This window comes from Lactuca saligna, chromosome 2, assembly GCF_052625555.1.
Source record: "Lactuca saligna cultivar CGN05327 chromosome 2, ASM5262555v1, whole genome shotgun sequence".
In the NCBI taxonomy this organism is placed as follows: Eukaryota; Viridiplantae; Streptophyta; class Magnoliopsida; order Asterales; family Asteraceae; genus Lactuca; species Lactuca saligna.
The window spans coordinates 94958295-94965739 of record NC_136418.1 but is presented as its reverse complement, the minus strand read 5'-3'; positions in this window follow the sequence as shown (position 1 = coordinate 94965739).

The following is a 7445-nucleotide window of genomic DNA, read 5'->3' as shown; positions in this document are numbered from 1 at the left end:
GGGTACCTTGTAAGAAGGCGTTGTTTGTATCCAATTTCCTAAGATCCCAATCGTTGGAGACAACAAGAGAAAGTATGAGTCGTAAAGTAGCTTGTTTAAGAACGGGGCTGAAGGTTTCTCTGTAATCTATTTCAGGGTGTTGGTGGAAACCTTTGGCAACAAGATGTGCCTTAAGATGATCGATTGATTCGTCGGGTTTGTATTTTGTTCTATATACCCACTTTCATCCAACAAGATTTTGATATTGGGAAGATGGTACAAGAGACCATATATGGTTGTGTTGGAGGGCATTAAATATTTCTTGCATGGTGGTGCACCATGATGGGTATTTTAGGGCTTGAGAGATTGTAGAAGGTTCAATTGGATTTGAAGGAAAGGTTGTGTATATTTGAAAATTAGAATTGTAATAACGAGTATTTCGTTTAGCGTGATGACATGTTTTTATTATGGAGGAAGGGATAGGATTTGGGGATTGAGGAGAGTTGTTTGGACAGGAGGCTGATTATTAAATGATAAGAGGGGGATTTTCAGCAATATGAATGTTAGCAGTGGTGGAGGATGTAGGTGGTGATGGTAGATTTGTGGAAGGAGAAGCAAGATTTTCGAGTGGAAGGGAGATGGGAATCCAGTGATCAAGGTTGATAGATGGATCAATAGTAGGTGAGTTGGTCAGTTTTGTTGGATTAGATGTCTAAGCCCATAACTATTATTGGTATGTACTTGACCCGAGAGTAGCATGGTTCATTTGGGTTGCATATCATCAGGACAATTTGTTAGGATGGACTTTTGAGAGAAGGTTATTTATGGTTTATTAATATATTATAAGTTATAATATATTAATATGAAATCATATGTTTTAATTAGTATTGATCAAGAATTAATTTGGAATTAATTTAGTGGTCAAAAGAGACTAATTAAATCTATGGGGACTAATTGTGATAATTAGTTATATTTATATGTGTTGGGCTTATGATCCATGTTGGACCAATTTTATGTATGGATACATAAAGAGTTGGGCCACATGAACCATGGATCATAAAACCCATGGGTATGGATTATGGGTGATACCCATGACCCTTGGAATCCTACATATAAATAGGTTACTCCATAGCCAAAATCACCACTTCTTTTCTTAGAGAAATATGGAGGTGTTTTGGTGCATGGAATTCTCTCTCAAGAGCCACCTTTGTTCTAGGTGTGTTGTGATTCCATTTGAGGCATTTCATACTATTGGTGCTAAGCTCTTAACGCCAAATACATCAAGACTTCAAGCCACATAAAAGGTATGTTTCCCTAACTAGTATATTATATGGTTTTTGTCAAATGCATGCTAGTTATAGGTTTAATGCCTTGGAAACCATTTGCATGTATAATTAGTGAAAACATAGATCCAAGGTATTTAGGGTTGTATGTGCACCATAGGATGTTGTATTATACCAAAACCCAACAGTGGTATCAGAGCCATGGGTTGTTTTCTACTATATTTGATGCAAATGTATTTTTTTTCAAGTTGATGAAAAAAAAGAAAAAAAAACATGAAGTTTGTCAAATTTTATGATAATTACTTGATTTTATGAAAAACTAATTATTTGTAAAATTTGAGTCACTTTACTACAAGAGTTGAACTAGGTCAATTTATTAAAAGATAGAATGATATGATTATTTTTTTTTTTTAAGTTTGATCTAAGTGGTTTTAAGGAGTTACAAATTTTGTCATAAAATTTTGGAACTCAAAAGTTTTTTTTTAAAGTTATCATCTTAAGAGTTTTGAAACTTCCATAAGTTATGGATGTGAAATGTCTCATTTAATAACTTTTTAGGTTATGAAGTCTAAAAGTCTTCAAAGAATAATTGTCAAAGTTTCAAGATTTGTATTAGTTTATATGATTATCTAATTTCTTGAAAATTATTGATGTGAATTATCTTTACTTATGAGTTTAATCTAGATCATAGAAAAATTATTTGGTTATTGTGTTAATTGGAATATTTGATCTTAATGGTTTTTATGAACTCCATAACTTGTCCTCAAGTTATGGAAAGTGGAGAGTTTTTTTTAAAGTGACATTAAGTCTCATAGGTTATGAAAATAGAAGAGTCTCTATTTTTAATGTCATCATTAAATGATTTAATGTCTTCCATAACTTGTCCTCAAGTTATGGAACTTGATTTTTTTTCATTAAACCTTAATTAAACTCATAAGTTATGAAAAATCAAAGAGTTTTGAAAGGTTTCAAAACTTGTCCTCAAGTTTTGGAATTTGTAAAGTTACCCCCCATGTATACTTTAATTCCAAACTAGACCTTAGAATTTTAAAAGTTAAAATTCAACCCTTATACTTTATAATATTATAAGTTAATAATATTTATATATATGTATAAGAGTAAAGTCAGTCTTACCGTTAGTAGGCCTCATTCACGAATCCGGTCTATAAGGGGGGTATAAGGTTACAGCCTATAAAATGGTAGTTTAATGGGTGTCCACTCTCACCCACTGCTTCCTTGACTGGTGGAGGGTCGTTAGCCGAACGGGTAGGACAAGGACTATAATTCTCCCTTCATTAAAAGTATTAATGATAAGTACTAAGTAACTAAACCTTTTATAAATACCTAATCTTAGTTACTTAGGAAAATGTGAATAAGGTGTTAATCCATGAAATTACACTTTGCACTTTGTTTAAGTCGGTTAGTAGAGCGTGTGTGGTTAACCGGCATACTAACTCGTATTTTACAAGGTAGGCAAAGGGTAACTTAATGTTTATCATAGTATCGATGGAGCGTGTGTGGTTAACCGGCACATCGATTGAGGGGTAAACACTTAAGGGTGCCAAGTAATTTGCATGGTTACTTCACACCTTGTTTTGTGATCCTCGGCATCCCAGTCACAAAATCTGAAGGGCACACTCGAGATTGAAACATGCCATTGAACAGTTCAATGAATCTCAAAAGATCTAGGACTTTCAAAAACAATTAAAACCTAATAATACATTTCGTTTATCTTGGTGGAAATTGGTGAATCGTCATTCACCTACCTTCAAATTGTTTTATAGCGTGGATTACGACATACCTCTTCTAAGTTATAAAATAGTTTGTTGGGTCCTAGCCTTAATATTTCATATTGGGTGTCATATTAAGGACTATAAGATCAACTATCTTGAATATCTCCCAAAACATGTCTGGTTTAGACATTTATGATCTTCCCAAATCTCTTGAAACAAGCTTTCCTAAATGAAGATGATGTTCCATGGAAATCATACTTCTTCCACCTCCTCCAATTATTCTCCCTACCCCACAAGTTCTTAAAAAGTTTAAGGTCACTCGAACCCTATTGGCAAGTGAAGGTCTAGGTGTGGTCAGATCTTGGAGATGTAGTCACATATTGACAAGCCGGGAGAGTTGGGTGTCAAAGTCTTGAGAAAGTTGGTGGTTCAATCACTTTCTAAGTCACATAGTGAGTTCCTTTGGGACACCTATGAAACAGACTATGACATGACCCTTAATGATCTTATCTATTTGTTAAGATCAACTTCCATAAAACTTGATGGACATTGACAATAGGGACACAGGAAATCCAAAAAAGGATTCTCTTCCCAATGGAAAGGGATCGGCCATAGTCAACTCGGTTGACCAAATGGTAAAGAGAAAAGCTAAGTCTATGATAGTCCCGTATACCATTATCAAAGGGTCCATATGTTTATATTTCCAAAGGAAGGGGCATTGGTTGCGAAGCTGCCAAATATACCTAAGGAGGTTAAAGTCATCAAGTTTGACTCTACTTCAGGTAAAGTCCACTATCTAACTCTGTTAAGTTTCTATTATGAGATTCCTGATACATGATGTGACTGGGTCACATGTTAATGTTTTAAGAATCAAAGAAAAGTGAAGAAACTTAAAGAAAGAATACGCTGAAGCTGATCGCATAGATGGATTTCTATCGCGTAGTTTGAAGATCGGATTCTTGAGCTACTTCTTAAGAGTTATGAGATATTGCTTAGGAATAGATAACAACAAGTTTTCATATGGATTGTAAGGATAAGTTTTTCCGCATACTTTTAAAATAAAAGAAAATTTTTGATTTTATTTATTTTAAAATATCCTTACAATGACATTTGAGGAAAAATTGTTGCTTATATGATTCCATTAATAGCAAGAGTGGAAATATGAAATTGATTCCTTCATTTGTGGTAATGTCTAAATTTACCAAATAAGGAAAGATTCTCATCACCCAAGTCTCCATTGGACCGGAATTTGGAATCATGCAAGTTGTATAGCATGATGAATGAGAACTTTCAAGTATTGGAAAATTAAGACTAATTACTTGTTCACATGGATGTGTGAGTCAAGTAAAGGACTAAGGGGTCGAGTACACATTCTTATGCATTGGTCAAGTCCACCACAAAAGATCAATAAGATTATTCGTCATAATTTACTAAAGTTCAGTAAATATGGTTATACTTACAAGCTTAAGTGTAATTCTGAGACATTGGAAAAAGGTTCCAATGTAAGGCAGAGCGAATAAGAAGAATCAAATTAGGCAGAAGGATAGAAGTTTCTCAAATCTGAAAAGATGGGAGAGTACTTTCGTATCAGTTTTTGTGATCATCTTAATGATTTAGAGACCTTATCACAATTTATCCTCTAAGTGCTTTCTTATAGCTAAGAAGAGGAACTATGAATTGTTGAAGTGGTTAAATCAAGATGATGATTCATACTTCGTTCCAAAAACAATTCTTAGAGTCATACTCCAAGATTGTAACTTGAGTGACATGTCTCAAAGAAGGTTTAAAACACTTGTCAAATGTAAGAGTAAAAGTTTTCTACTTTTGTACATTTGAAATTGGTAAGTTGTGATGTTTTGGATAAAACAAAGACCAACTTAGGCCAATTGTGTGAAGTGTTTATCTTGGTTAGAATCCACACTATCTCTTGGATGTTTGACAAGGGAGTCTTATAGGTCAAGAGGACAGTGGGAGTCTTAAAGGTCTTGAAAGTCTCAAGAACTAATCAAGAATAGAACATGAAGTTCTTCACTAGCACACGACTTGAGGTTTATAACCTATTGTGTTGACATATTCTGTGCCCATTCCAGTTAAAGTTGGCTTTGCATATGAGTTCTTATAATTCTCAATGTGTTGCACAACAACTTGGAAGCAATGGCAGGCCCTTGAGCTGCCAGGTGGCAAGAAGTTAAGATTGAGTTTAGTCCATATGAGTTTGGATTTGTCATTATCCTTGTCTTGTGACTATGGTTTTGACAATTCACATGGATAAGAACACATACACCATTAAATCTAAGTGTCTTAAGGTTGCTCTTCGATTCATGAAAATGATGGTAAGGAAACTCTTTCACTAAGTAGATTTTGAGTAGATAGCAATTGTGGGAATGAAAAAAGGTCTAAACATTATGATTACGGCATCCCTCTTCATAATTGTTTAGACACACATGTGAGCTATCTAAGAGAGGTGTATGATATTGCTAAAGTCTTATCAAGGCAATCTAGTATCAGAAATCTGAACTTTGGTAAGAAAGTCAATAAAGTATTGAATTCTAGAAGTTCAGTTGATTTCTGGGTACATGTCAAAGCTAGTGGGAGCATAAGTGTTATGCTAATAATCATCATGTTAGTGGGAGCATGATAATTATGATAAGTATTGCAAGTTAGCAATGTTAATTATAGAAAACAAAAGGTTTCAATTAGGAAAAGTTGTTTTGCTATAATTAAGGGAGAGGAAATTATACTTCATCTCAAATCTATAAGCTTAGATCGTGAGGTTTTAATCATTTAGTCAAGGAAATATATATGATTACGGCATCCCTTTTCATAATCTGAACTTGGCAAATAGAAATGGAAATGTTATAGCAAAAGACTGGTTTAGTCTTTATGTGAGACATCATGAATCGTGTCCCATATGCTTTGGATATAGGATCGATTACATGTGCTATATTCATCCTTTCTAAAATTTTCCAAATGCCTGGGGCATTAAGAAGGGAAAAGGTTTAGAACTGGATATGACTAAAAGGATTAAACAATTATCGAGGACAATCTAAGGTTTACCAAAGATTGGTTACTCAATGACAGTTGGAAGTATAGTGATAATTATGGAAGGACTATATTGACATAATTTGTAAGGAGGCAACTCTTGTTCAAAAGTGATAGTCAAAATGGAATCTGGAAATGTTTCAAAGTTAGAATTTTCAATCTATTTAAGATTAGGAAACTTAATGCAAGAAGGATGTTTCTAAGGATCTGATCTCTTTTGGAATTCTCTGTAATGGTTGTTGTCAAGTCTGTCTGACTTTGTGCATAATCATTACGAGAGGATCAATGCATATAAGTTTAGAATCTAACAGATTTCAGTAAATGACATGAATTTGGAATTCTTGTATTTGCAGTAAGGATTTGTGAGTGTGAAAAGAGAATCATTGAAGTTATGTTCAATTGATCTAGTTAAAAAAGTAAAGATCATAGACAAACATAGTATGCATACTTGGTGTATGACATGACTAGTTTTTAGAAAACATAGTGTACATGCTTGGAGCATGGGACAACTATTGTTTCAAATTCAAGAATATAGTTGATAGCTGAAACAGTATACAATGAATAATGTGTAATCATATGGTGATAAATAAAAGGTGTTTTATTTATGTTCATAGGTTTTGATACCATATTGGATTCAATTATTCTTGTGTTTCATTTTGCATGTTTTGACTTCCAGAATAAACTAGGTTATTCTTCTGGAATGCCTAAGTTATTCAAACCATCCACAGTCAGTCATATGTTGGAAGTAGATATGAATCAAGACTTTCATGGGTTGGCTTGTAGAGGTCTACGATGTTGGACAAACGGCTACAACACTCATGAGTGCTCATAAGTTCTGAGTATTGGATTCAACCCGCGCTCATTGGAATCACTTCATGGATTTTATCACGAGTGATCATGAGATGATAATATCTTATATTCTTCAAACCTAGAGATATGAGTTGTTAGTATGAGTTGGTTGTACATTGATTGCACGAAAACGCATTGGTTAACTCGGTGCTATAAAACGTGCCTTTATGTATGATTCAACAAGTAGTAGAACAAGCCATATGAGTTGAAGTTTATCCATTCCTTTTACGTTCGGGATAAAAGCGATATCTGTGGGCCCCTCGATGATTTGATGATGACAAATGGAAGTGCTCAGCCGGGCCAGGATTGATTTGATTTGTTCAATTAGTCAGTCATCATAAATCGAAAATCGGGAAACAACAAATGGACAGAGAGAACGATTAAAATCCATATCTCAGTCCATATGATATTTAGAATGGAGGAATATATGATCCCTTATCTAATAAACGCGTCATTGATTTGTTCAGAGTTCGACAACGACTTTAAGAGCTACGATTGCTAGTCGGGTTATGAAGTCGTACTTGCAATAATAGTTTTAGACTTATCCAAGTGGGAGACT